The 13798-nt window shown below is 49.1% G+C and overlaps 1 protein-coding gene and 1 pseudogene across 1 annotated transcript in view; both read right to left on the reverse strand.

Moving 5' to 3' along the window:
- LOC147118498 (uncharacterized) overlaps window positions 1-4515 on the reverse strand; it is a 52665-nt gene extending 48150 nt beyond the window's left edge. The window contains exon 1 of the mRNA XM_085984443.1: window positions 4469-4515. The gene's annotated coding sequence lies outside the window, so the exon portion shown is untranslated. The remainder of the gene's footprint in view (window positions 1-4468) is intronic.
- LOC147118500 (uncharacterized) overlaps window positions 2194-13798 on the reverse strand; it is a 75047-nt pseudogene continuing 63442 nt past the window's right edge.

Raw genomic sequence — 13798 nt, forward strand, 5'->3', positions numbered from 1 at the left:
GCCTTCAGGCGTCTGTAGAGCTGCTTTCTTACTCTCGAGTTGTGTTGCTGTTTCCAGATCAGGAATACCGTGTGCTTGCAGGTTATTAGCTCCTGGATCTCCTGGTCATTCTTGTCAAACCAGTCTTGGCATTTCCTGGTCGAGTGACCGAGCATCTCTTCACAGGTGCTGATTATGGAGGCCTTAAGTGCAGACCAGGTGCTGTGGACACTCTGTATCTCTGCATCACTGGGAGTCATCAGGTTGGGTGTGAGGCGCAGGCTGAATAGAGCTTTCTTAGCAGGGTCTTTGACTGTTCCAGCATTGATTTTCCTGCGGCATTGTTTCTGTTGCCGCCATTGTTTTGGGGCTACATTGATGGAGATGACAGAGCGGATTAGGTGGTGGTCTGTCTAGCAGTCGTCAGCTCCTGTCATGGCGCGGGTGATGCAGATGCCCTTGCGGTCCCTCGCCCGGACGATGACGTAGTCCAGCAGATGCCACTGCTTGGAGCGAGGGTGCTGCCATGAAGTCTTGTACTTGTCTCTCTGCCGGAACAAGGTGTTGGTTATGACAAGGCCATGTTCTAAGCATTTCGTCAGGAGGAGGGTACCGTTGGAGTTGGCTTTCCCTACCCCCTCTCTGCCGGTCACACCTCCCAGAGGTCTGTGTACTTTCCAACTCTGATGTAAAAGTCACCAAGGAGGATCAGCTTGTCGCCCGTTGGGACTCGGGACAGGGATTGTTCGAGGCTGGAGTAGAATTCCTCTTTGGTCTCGTCTGTGGCTTCCGGTGTTGGGGCATACGCACTGATGACCGTAGCACACTGGTTCTGGGCTAGGGTGTCAGTGTTGGGGCGTACGCACTGATGACCGTAGCACACTGGTTCTGGGCTAGGGTGTCAGTGTTGGGGTGTACGCACTGATGACCGTAGCACACAGGTTCTGGGCTAGGGTGTCAGTGTTGGGGTGTACGCACTGATGACCGTAGCACACAGGTTCTGGGCTAGGGTGTCAGTGTTGGGGCGTACGCACTGATGACCGTAGCACACTGGTTCCGGGCTAGGGTGTCAGTGTTGGGGCGTACGCACTGATGACCGTAGCACACTGGTTCTGGGCTAGGGTGTCAGTGTTGGGGTGTACGCACTGATGACCGTAGCACACTGGTTCCGGGCTAGGGTGTCAGTGTTGGGGTGTACGCACTGATGAACGTAGCACACTGGTTCCGGGCTAGGGTGTCAGTGTTGGGGTGTACGCACTGATGACCGTAGCACACTGGTTCCGGGCTAGGGTGTCAGTGTTGGGGCGTACGCACTGATGACCGTAGCACACTGGTTCCGGGCTAGGGTGTCAGTGTTGGGGCGTACGCACTGATGACCGTAGCACACTGGTTCCGGGCTAGGGTGTCAGTGTTGGGGTGTACGCACTGATGACCGTAGCACACTGGTTCTGGGCTAGGGTGTCAGTGTTGGGGTGTACGCACTGATGACCGTAGTACACTGGTTCTGGGCTAGGGTGTCAGTGTTGGGGTGTACACACTGATGACCGTAGCACACTGGTTCCGGGCTAGGGTGTCAGTGTTGGGGTGTACGCACTGATGACCATAGCACACTGGTTCCGGGCTAGGGTGTCAGTGTTGGGGTGTACGCACTGATGACCGTAGCACACTGGTTCTGGGCTAGGGTGAGCCGAAGTGTCATGAGGCGCTCATACGTTTCACTTTCAGTCAGGAACTGATCGCAGTTTGACCCCAATCTCTGATTTGACAGCACAGTTCCAGCATTCGCCGTTCTTCCTGACTCTAAACACAGTTGTAAAGGAGCCTTCTGTTCCATGCCTAGGAGCTCTGAACCATGGGAGAGAGCGGCTGGGACACATTTCTTACAGGCCTCAAGATTAATCCACACGGAGACTTTGCTGTCAGTGAAGAGAGACGAGAAAGACCAAAGTGCCATTTGCCCCTCTCAGTGTGGCCCTGAAGGACTGTGCCCAGGCTGAAGTTCTGCTCCCGCCGTACGATCCTCCCCCAGATTGTCCTTTCTGAGCTCCAGCCAGGTGATGCTAAACACTCAGGTGAGAAGACAAAAATCGACAAAAATGCATTGAAAACAAAGCTGATTTATTTGATACATATCCAGAATATTAAATTCCAGCCCAGTTATAGGGGTCATTAACATCATCAGAAATAAACCCCAACTGTCAGAATGAACATGGTTCAGTCCTGGATGTGATTAACAGCAGCAATAACAGCAGAATCCAACCCCTGCAGTGACTTGTGAACTCGCTGGTGTCTCAGCAGGGTGGATGACTGAGTGAATGCCTCCCCGCACACGGAGCAGGTGAGCAGCCTCTCCCCAGTGTGAACTGGCTGGTGTCTCAGCAGGTCGGATGACCGAGTAAATCCCTTCCCATACACGGAGCAGGTGAATGGCTAATCCCCAGTGTGAGTGCATTCGTGTTGTATCAGTTTCCTTTTGCTTTTAAAACTCTTCTCACAGTCAGAACATTTAAAAGGTCTCTCATCAGTGTGCACAAGTTGATGATCAGTGAGGTGGGATGAGCAAGTGAATCCTTTCCCACACACGGAGCAGGTGAACGATCGCTCTCCAGTGTGAACTCGCTGGTGTACAGTGAGTTCAGATGATTGACTGAACCCAGTCCCACAGTGAGAGCACCTGAATGGTCTCTCATCGGTGTGAACACGTTGATGGTGTATCAGTTCCACAGAACTTTTATAGCACTTCCCGCATTCCGAGCATTTAAAAGGTCTCTCGTCAGTGTGAACTCGCTGGTGTTTCAGCAAGTTGGATGAATCAGTGAATCCCATCCCACACACGGAGCAGGTGAACGCCCTCTCTCCAGTGTGAGTGCGCTGGTGTACAGTGAATTCAGATGATCGCCTGAACCCAATCCCGCAGTGAGAGCACCTGAACGGTCTCTGGTCAGTGTGAACACGTTGATGGAATGTCAGTTCCCTGGAACTTTTATAGCACTTCCCGCAGTCTGGGCATTTAAAAGGTCTTACGTCAGTGTGAACTCGCTGGTGTGTCAGCAGGTTGGATGAGTTAGTGAATCCCGCCCCACACACGGAGCAAATGAATGGCCTCTCCCCGGTGTGAGTGCGTTGGTGTCTCAGCAAACAACTTGCACTTTTAAAGCTCAGCTCATACTTAGAACATTTAAAAGGTTTCTTATCAGAATGAACAAGCTGGTGTTTCCGCAGGGTGGATGACTGAGTGAACCTCTTCCCACACACGGAGCAGGTGAACGGTCTCTCCCCAGTGTGAACTCGTTGGTGTTGCAGCAGTATGGTTGAATGAGTGAATCCCTTCCCACACGTGGAGCAGGTGAATCGCCTCTCCCCGGTGTGAACTCGCTGGTGTTGCAGCAGTGTGGTTGAATGAATGAATCCATTTCCACACACGGAGCAGGAGAACGGTTTCTCTCCAGTGTGAACTCGCTGATGTCTGATCAGGTAGGATGAGTGAGTGAATCCCTTCCCACACGTGGAGCAGGTGAACGGCCTCTCCCCGGTGTGATTGCGTTGATGAGTTTCCAGGTGGGATGGGCAACGGAATCCCTTTCCACAGTCCCCACATTTCCACGGTTTCTCCGTGGTGCAGGTGTCCTTGTGTCCCTCCAGGTTGGACAATTGGTTGAAGCCTCATCCACACAAAGAACACGTGTACGGTTTCTCCCCACTGTGAATGGTGCGATGATTTTTCAGGCTGTGTAACTGGTTAAAGCTCTTTCCAAAGTCAGTGCACTGGAACACTTTCACTCGGGTGTGTGTGTCTTGGTGCTTTTCCAGTCACATTGATATTTGAAATCTTTTCCCACAGACAGAACAGAGAAAAAGGCTGATGATATTCAGGTCCTGATGAATTGAGTGACTCTGTCAGATCTTGTTGTGATGTTTGGTTTGAGTTTCTCATCTGCAAATCCTCCCCTTCTAATACCCTGTAAAAGGAGTTTACAAAAGTCATCACTGTAAGTACAGGATAGAAATTCAAAACAGACAATTCTAGTTTCTATGGAACATTCTTTCCGCTCTTGTTCCCCCAAAGATGTAAATCTCCGTCCCGCACTCTCCCTCCACCCTGTGCTGAAATCCAAACCCATCGCACCATCTCCAACATTTCTTTCCTCCACTCCCAGTTTTCCCCTCCCTCTACTCTGGTTGGGTTCAGTTGTACATCCGCTGTGTGCAGAGTGAGAATAAAATCAATGAGTCAATGATTGTCTCTCCTGGTCACTGGGACCCTGAAGCCCCGCCCACTCTCTGTCCCTGTACGAAGATGGCTGCGCATGCACCGTGCTGCAGGTGGAACCGGTCCGTCTTTCCTCCACCAAGATGACGGCACCTAACCCGGGCCTGTCACTGAAAAAAAGCTCACCGCTGCCATCCGACGGAACACAGACCGGGCCCCTGGATTTCATTCGGGCCTGAGGCCGTTCTCCAACTTTATAAACCCTGCGGCGTGGCCTACCCGCAGTTTATTAATCTCCCGACCCCGCTCCCGCCGACCTGCAGCTCCGCCCGGCGACCGCGTGAGGCTTTCTTTGTAAAATAGCAAAATACTGCAGATGCTGGAAATCCGAAATAACAACAGAAAATGCTGGAAAAACTCAGCAGGCCAGGCAACATTCGTGGAGGGAAATTAGAGTCGACGTTTCGGGTCAAACCCTTTTTCAAAACTGGAAAGGAAATGAAATAGATCGAAAGGCAGGGCTGGGGAGGGAACAAAAGAAGTGAATAGACATTAAGAGGTATTAAAAACTTTCTTTGTAAAGTCGGTGAGGGACATGTGATCCGGGCCTGCGGCCTGATTGACGGGAGCTTCCGACCAATAGGGAGCGAGCAGGGCGGGGCTGGAGGAGCGAGCCAGCGGCGGGTCCTCCAATCAATCGGGGAGCCTGAGGGGCAGTACTAGCGCCGGCTGATTACCTGATCCACAGGGCAGTGAGTTTCTCCAGTCCCTTGTTCAGGGCCCGGGGCCAGGGGAGGCTGTGGGCCTTTATTCCCCTTATTGGACACAAGGCTCTTTGTCTCACAACACACTGGCTCAGGTTTCAATAGAGACTTTTTAAATTCATGAATAAAAGTAGATAAACCTGGATGCTTCTGAAGAATAAACTTTTTAATATTTGGGAGTAAAAGTACAAGTTTTTTTCCCTCTAGGGAATTTATTATTAGTTTCAGGAAACAACAACAACCACTTGTATTTATAAAGCGCCTTTAATGTAGTAAAACGTCCCAAGGCTCTTCACAGGATCGTTATAAAACAAAATTTGACACCGAGCCACATAAGGAGATATTCGGGCAGATGACCAAAAGCTTGGTCAAAGAGGTAGGTTTTAAGGAGCATCTCAAAGAAGGAGAGAGAGGTAGAGAGATGGAACGGTTTAGGGAAGGAATTCCAGAGCTTAGGGCCCAGGCAACTGAAGGCACGGCCGCCAATGGTGGAGCGTTTAAAATCGGGGATGCTCAAGAGGCCGGAATTAGAGGAGTGCAGATATCTCGGGGGGGGGGTGGTTGTGGAGCTAGAAGGGATTACAGAGATAGGGAGGGGCGAGGCCATGGAGGGATTTGAAAACAAGGATAAGAATTTTAAGGATGAGACACTTAAGGAAAAGCAGGGAGTGGGGGAGGTTCAAGCCCTTATGATACAGGGTCGCTAATTCTGTTCTGCGACAGTTACTGGGACAGACTGTATCTCCCCCTCTCCTCCACACAGGCATTTGTGGTAGTTAAAGGGACAGCGATTCTTCTTGTTCCACGAGATTGTAATTAAAGGGACACTACTCTGAGATGGCTGCGAACTTTTAGTGCCGCCAGCCTTTCTAAAACATCGTCCTTTCTTTGAGGATCTGTGTGAACTCGCTGGTGACTCAGCAGGTTGGATGAACTCTGAAACCTCTTTATGCAGTCAGAACATTTAAAGGGTCTCTCATCGGTTCTGGGGCAGGAGGGAAATATAAAAACAGATAGCAAGAGTTTCTACAGCTATATAAAAGAAAAAGGGTCCCTTAGAGGATGAGACCGGGAAACTAGTGGTGGGGAACATGGAGATGGCAAAGACGCTGAACAAATATTTTGTATCAGTCTTTACAGTAGAGGACACTAAAAATATCCCAACACTGGACAAACAGGGGGCAATGGGGGGGGGGGGGAGGAGCTAAACACAATTAAAATCACTAAGGAGATGTTTCTCGGTAAAATAATGGGACTTAAAACGAATAAATCCCCCGGACCTGATGGCCTACATCCTAGGGTCTTGAGAGAAGTGGCGGTAGGGATTGTGGATGCATTGGTAATTATTTTCCAAAACTCCCTGGACTCAGGAAAGGTCCCGGCAGATTGGAAAACTGCTAATGTAACACCCTTATTTAAGAAGGGAAGTAGACAAAAAGCTGGAAACTATAGACCAGTTAGCCTAACATCTGTGGTTGGTAAAATGTTGGAGTCCATTATTAAGGAAACAGTAACAGAGCATTTGGATAAACATAATTTAATAGGACAGAGTCAGCATGGTTTTATAAAGGGGAAGTCATGTTTGACAAATTTGCTCGAATTCTTTGAGGATGTAACATACAGGGTGGATAAAGGGGAACCAGTGGCTGTAGTATATTTGGACTTCCAAAAGGCATTTGACAAGGTTCCACACAAAAGATTACTGATCAAGATAAAAAATCACGGGATTGGGGGTAATATACTGGCATGGGTGGAAGATTGGCTATCTAACAGAAAACAAATGGTTCATTCTCGGGCTGGCAATCAGTAACTAGTGGTGTTCCACAGGGGTCAGTGCTGGGACCCCAACTCTTTACAATCTATATTAACGATTTGGAGGAAGGGACCATGTGTGGGCAGAGATTTGGCAGATGAAATATAATATTGGAAAGTGTGAGGTTATGCATTTTGGCAGAAAAAATCAAAGAGCAAGTTATTATCTAAATGGAGAGAAACTGCAAAGTGCTACAGTACAAAGGGATCTGGGGGTCCTGGTGCATGAAACACAAAAAGTTAGTACGCAGGTGCAGCAGTTGATCAGGAAGGCCAATGGAATCTTGGCTTTTATTGCAAGGGGGATGGAGTATAAAAACAGGGAAGTCTTGCTGCAGTTATACAAGGTATTGGTGAGGCCACACCTGGAATACTGTGTGCAGTTTTGGTTTCCACATTTAAGAAAAGATATACTTGCTCTCGAGGCAGTTCAGAGAAGGTTCACTCAGTTGATTCCGGAGATGAGGGGGTTGATGTATGAGGAAAGGTTGAGTAGGTTGGGCCTCAACTTATTGGAGTTCAGAAGAATGAGAGGTGATCTTATCGAAACATATAAGATTGTGAGGGGGCTTGATCAGGTGGATGTGGTGAGGATGTTTCCACTGATGGGTGAGACTAGAACTAGGGGGCATAATCTTAGAATAAGGGGCTGCCCTTTCAAAACTGAGATGAGGAGACACTTCTTCACTCAGAGGGTAGTAAATCTATGGAATTTACTACCCCAGAGAGCTGTGGAAGCTGCAACATTAAATAAATTTAAATCGGAGATAGACAGTTTCCTAGCTGATAAAGGAATAAGGGGTTACGGGGAGAGGGATGGGAAGTGGACGTGAGTCTAGATTCGGAACAGCCATGATCCTATTGAATGGCAGAGCAGGCCTGAGGGGCCGTATGGCCTACTCCTGCTCCTACTTCTTATGTTCTTATGGATCTGGTTATCAGTGATCACAATATCATTAGATTTAAAGTAGTTATGGAAAGGGACAAAGAAAAATCAATGGTAAAAATACCCAGCAGGAAGAGAGCCAATTTCAGTGATTTGAGAAGGGATCGAGCACAGGTGGACTGGAAACAAAGATTGTCCAGGAAAACAGTGAATGACCAATGGCAGGCCTTCAAGGCTGAGATAGTTCGGGTACAAACCAAACATATTCCCATAAGGAGGAAAGATGGGGCATCCAAAGCTCGAGCTCCCTGGATGAGAAAGGATATCGAGGTTAGAATAAAACAGAAAAAGGAGGTTTTCAACAAATGTCAGGTACAGAATACAATCAAAAACCAGGCAGAATACAGAGAGTGCGGGGAAATTGAAACAGGATGTAAGAAGGGCAAAGAGACAATATGAGAAAAGATTAGGGGGTAACATAACAGGGAACCCAAAAATCTTCTATAAACATATGAAAAAAGGATAGTTAAAGGAATGGTGGGGCCGATTAGCGACCAAATAGGAGCTCATCATAAGAACATATGAAATAGGAGCAGGAGTCAGCCATTTGGCCCCTCGAGCGTCAGCGTCAGCGGCGGCGGCGGGAAACGCGAGCGGCGAGGCTTTAAAAGGCCCACAGAGACGAGGTAGGCCTCACAGCATCAGCAGCAGTGGCGGTGGCGGGAAACGCAAGTGGCTAGGCTTTAAAAGGCCCCAGAGACTCAGGTAGGCCTCACAACATCAGCGGCAGTGGCGGCAATGGGAAACGCGAGCGGCGAGGCTTTAAAAGGCCCCCAGAGACCAGGTAGGCCTCACAGCATCAGCGGCAGCGGCGGCGGGAAACGCGAGCGGCAAGGCTTTAAAAGGCCCCAGAGACTCAGGTAGGCCTCACAGCGTCAGCGGCAGTGGCGGTGGCGGGAAACGCAAGCGGCTAGGCTTTAAAAGGCCCCAGAGACTCAGGTAGGCCTCACAACATCAGCGGCAGTGGCGGCAATGGGAAACGCGAGCGGCGAGGCTTTAAAAGGCCCCAGAGGCTCAGGTAGGCCTCACAGCATCAGCGGCAGCAGCGGCGGGAAATGCGAGCGGCGAGGCTTTAAAAGGCCCCCAGAGACCAGGTAGGCCTCACAGCGGCAGCAGCAGCGGTGGTGGCAGGCAACGCAAGCGGCTAGGCTTTAAAAGGCCCCCAGAGACCAGGTAGGCCTCAGTGCGGAGGGAAACGCGAGCGGCGAGGCTTTAAAAGGCCCCAGTGACCAGGTAGGCCTCACAGTGGCAGCGGCAGTGGTGGCAGCGGGAAACACGAGCAGCGAGGCTCAGGTAGGTTTACCAATCTCCAATCTCAGAGAAGGAGAGAAGTAAAAAGTAATCGAAGTGTGACGTCACCAGAAAGCAGGTAAGTGATTGGTTGGTGAGTATTTCTTTCTTTTTTAAACTTTAACTCTGTGGTTTATAGTTTCTAGGGTCTCTGTGGTGCAGCGGGGACTGTTGGTAAACCAGGGCCCTAAAATATATCATTTATCTGTAGTGTAATTGGTGGGATTGATTTGATTTAATTTAATTTCAATTAATTAAAGGGTAAGTCATGGCAGGACAGCCCGTTGCTGTGGTATGCTCCTCCTGCACTATGTGGGAACTCAGGGACACTTCCTGTGTCCCTGACAACGACGTGTGCAGGAAGTGTGTCCAGCTGCAGCTACTGGCAGACCGCATTGCGGCGCTGGAGCAGCGATTGGATACATACTGGATCATCCGTGATGCTGAGGACGTCGTGAATAACACGTTTAATCAGTTGGTCACACCGCAGATAAAGGTGGCACAGGCAGAAAGGGAACGGGTGACCAACAGGCAGAGTACTAGGCACAGGCAGGTAGTGCAGGGGTCCCCTGTGGCCATCCCCCTCTCAAACAGATATACCGCTTTGGATACTGATGCGGGGAATGTCTTACCAGAGGAAGGCAGCAGCAGCCAGCTTCCTGGCACCAGGGGTGGCTCTGCTGCACAGGACGGGAGGAAAAAGAGGGGGAGAGCTATAGTAATAGGGGATTCTATTGTAAGGGGAATAGATAGGCATTTCTGCGGCCGCAAATGAGACTCCAGGATGGTGTGTTGCCTCCCTGGTGCAAGGGTCAAGGATGTCTCAGAGCGGCTGCAGAACATTTTGGAAGGGGAGGGTGAACAGCCAATTGTCGTGGTGCATATAGGTACCAACGATATAGGTAAAAACCGGGATGAGGTTCTAAAAGCAGAATATAGGGAGTTAGGAGGTAAATTAAAAAACAGCACCTCAAAGGTAGTAATCTCAGCATTGCTACCAGTGCCACGTGCTAGTCAGAGTAGAAATAGAAGGATATTTCAGATGAATACGTGGCTAGAGGAATGGTGCCGGGGGAGGGATTCAAATTCCTGGGACATTGGAACCAGTTCTGGGGGAGGTGGGACCAATACAAAACGGACGGTTTGCACCTGGGCAGGGCCGGGACTGATGTCCTAGGGGGGAGTGTTTGCCAGTGCTCTGGGGGAGGGTTTAAACTAAAATGGCAGGGGGTTGGGAACCTGAGCGGGGAAACAGAGGAAAGGGAAACAAGGATAAAAGCAAAAGACAGGAAGGAGAAAAACAAAAGTGGCAGGCAGAGAAATCAAGGGTTTAAATCAAACATGGCCACAGTAAGTAATAATTCTAAAAGATCTAAGAGTGTTAAAAAAACAAGCCTGAAGGCTTTGGCCTAGAAATTCAGTATAGCCAGTTTTGGGGCGCTAACGTTAGCGCCCGCCCGATGTTAGCGCCCGCCCCAAAGTTGCGCCCCCTTTGCGGAAATTCAGTCGCTTCACCCTAAGAGGTTGCTGGAGCGCTAAAACAGGCGTTGCACGACTATCTTCAGGCGCTAAGCCGTCAGGCCGGAGCGCAACACCCGAGCTCGGGCGCAGCGCAGGTGCGGGGAGCTGGTGATTGATGGCAGAAACTCTGGTGCCAGTGAGCTCTTAAAGGGGAAGGGTGCATGTGTTTTTTTCAAAGGCCGAGTCTGGGGGAAAAAGGAGGAGGAGGAGGAGGAGGAGGAGGAGGAGGAGGAGGTGGTGGTGGTGGTGGTGGTGGCCGGAAACAGAAATACACCATTCACAACAACACACTGGACCCTTCCACACAACACATGCAGGAGGAGTGCCCTTTAATTTGCGCTCCCCGGGGCCCGCGTCGGCTGTGTTGCGTTCCATTTTACAAACGCTCTGGATGCCAGCCGCACAATGGGGCGGTCCGACTGAAGTTTGGAATCGGGGCGCGCAAAGGGCGTTGCACGAGGATGTGACGTCATTTTCTGCGCGCGCAGCTGGGCGGGCGCTAAACTTTGCGCCGGCGCTAAGGGTCAACTTAATTTGGGGCGAGGCACAAACTGCGCTGCGCCCGGGTGCTACACGCATAGCGCCCGAAATTCACTTCTCTTAAGGCGCTAACTGCTGGCGCAACCAACTGAATTTCTAGGCCTTTGTGTCTTAATGCGAGGAGCATTCGCAATAAGGTGGATGAATTAGCTGTGCAAGTGGAGGTAAACGAATATGATATGATTGGGATTACGGAAACATGGCTCCAGGGTGGCCAAGGCTGGGATCTCAACATCCAGGGGTATTCTATGTTCAGGAAAGATAGGCAGAAAGGAAAAGGAGGTGGGGTAGTATTGCTGGTTAAAGATGGGATTAACACAATTGAAAGGAAGGATATTAGCTCTGATGATGTGGAATCTGTATGGGTAGAACTGAGAAATACCAAGGGGCAGAAAACGTTAGTGGGAGTGGTATATAGACCTCCAAACAGTAATGCAGAGGTCGGGGATGGCATTAATCATGAAATTAGAGAAGCGTGCAATAAGGGCACAGCAGTTATCATGGGTGACTTTAATCTACATATAGATTGGGCTAACCAAATTAGTAACAATACTGTGGAGGAGGAATTCCTGGAGTGTATCGGGGATGGTTTCCTGGACGAATATGTTGAGGAACCAACTAGAGATCAGGCCATCTTAGACTGGGTATTATGTAATGAGAAAGGATTAATTAGCAATCTTGTGTGAGGCCCCTTGGGTCAGAGCGATCATAATATGATAGAATTCTTCATTAAGATGGAGAGTGAAATAGTTGACTCAGAGACTAGAGTCCTGAATTTAAATAAAGGAGACTACGATGGTATGAGGTGCGAGTTGGGTAGGATTGATTGGGGAATGTCACTCAAAGGGTTGACGGTGGATGGGCAATGGCAAACATTCAAAGATCGCATGGATGAACTACAGAATTTGTTCATCCCAGTTTGGCATAAAAATAAAACAAAAAAGGTGACTCAACCATGGCTAACAAGGGAAATTAGGGATAGCATAAGATCCAAGGAGAGGACATATAAATTGGCCAGAAAAAGCAGTAAACCTGAGGATTGGGAGCAGTTTAGGATCCAACAAAGGAGGACAAAGGGATTAATTAAGAGGGGGACAATAGAGTATGAGAGTAAGCTTGCAAGGAACATAAAAACTGACTATAAAAGCTTTTATAGATATGTGAAGAGAAAAAGATTGGTGCTGTCAAGTGTAGGTCCCTTGCAGTCAGAATCAGGGGAATTTATAATGGGGAACAAAGAAATGGCAGACCAATTAAATACATACTTTGGTTCTGTCTTCACAAAGGAGGACACAAATAACCTCCCAAAGATGTTGGGGAACATAGGGTCTAATGAAAGGGAGGAACTGATAGAAATCAATATTTGTAGGGAAATGGTGTTAGGGAAATTGATGGGATTGAGGGCCGATAAATCCCCAGGGCCTGATAATCTACATCCTAGGATACTTAAGGAAGTGGCCCTAGAAATAGCAGATGCATTGCTGGTCATCTTCCAAAATTCGATGGACTCTGGAACTGTACCCATGGATTGGCGGGTAGCTAATGTTAACACACTGTTCAAAAAGTGTGGTAGAGAGAAAATGGGGAATTACATAGAGTCATAGAGTTATACAGCACAGAAAGAGGCCCTTCGGCCCATCGTGTCTGTGCCGGCCATCAAGCACTGTCTAATCTAATCCCATTTTCCAGCATTTGGTCCATAGCCTTGTATGCTATGGCATTTCAAGTGCTCATCCAAATGCTTCTTGAATGTTGTGAGGGTTCCTGCCTCTACCACCCTTTCAGGCAGTGAGTTCCAGATTCCAACCGCCCTCTGGGTGAAAAAGTTCTTCCTCAAATCCCCTCTAAACCTCCTGCCCGTTACCCTCAATCTATGCCCCCGTTATTGACCCCTCTACTAAGGGAAAAAGTTCCTTTCTATCTACGCCCCTCATAATTTTGTACACCTCAGTCAGGTCCCCCCTCAGTATTCTCTGCTCCAAGGAAAACAATCCCAGCCTGTCCAGTCTTTCTTCATAGCTGAAGCGCTCCAGCCCAGGTAACATCTTGATGAATCTCCTCTGCACCCTCTCCAAAGCAATCACATCCTTCCTATAGTGTGGCGACCAGAACTGCACACAGTACTCCAGCTGTGGCCTAACCAGCATTTTGTACAGCTCCATCATAACCCCCCTGCTCTTATATTCTATGCCTTGGCTAATGAAGGCAAGTATCCCATATGCCTTTTTAACCACCTTATCCACCTGTTCTGCTGCCTTCAGGGATCTATGTACATGCACACCAAGGTCCCTCTGATCCTTTGTCTTTCCTAGGGTCTTACCATTCATTGTGTATTCCCTTGCCTTGTTAGTCCCTCCAAAATGCATCACCTCACACTTTTCAGGGTTAAATTCCATTAGCCACAGTTCCGCCCATCTGACCAACCCATCTATATCATCCTGCAGACTGAGGCTACCCTCCTCGCTATTTACCACCCCACCAATTTTCGTGTCATCTGCGAACTTACCTTTTACATTCACATCCAAATCATTAATGTAGACCACAAACAGCAAGGGACCCAGCACCGATCCCTGCAGTACCCCACTGGACACAGGCTTCCAGTCACAAAAACAACCTTCGACCATCACCCTCTGCCTTCTGCCACTAAGCCAGTTTTGGATCCAATGTGCCAAGGCACCCTGGATCCCATGGGCTCTTACCTTCTTGACCAATCTCCTGTGCGGGACTTTATCAAAA

This window comes from Somniosus microcephalus, chromosome 4 (assembly GCF_052327205.1).
Source record: "Somniosus microcephalus isolate GS21.2 chromosome 4, FLI_Smic_1.0, whole genome shotgun sequence".
In the NCBI taxonomy this organism is placed as follows: Eukaryota; Metazoa; Chordata; class Chondrichthyes; order Squaliformes; family Somniosidae; genus Somniosus; species Somniosus microcephalus.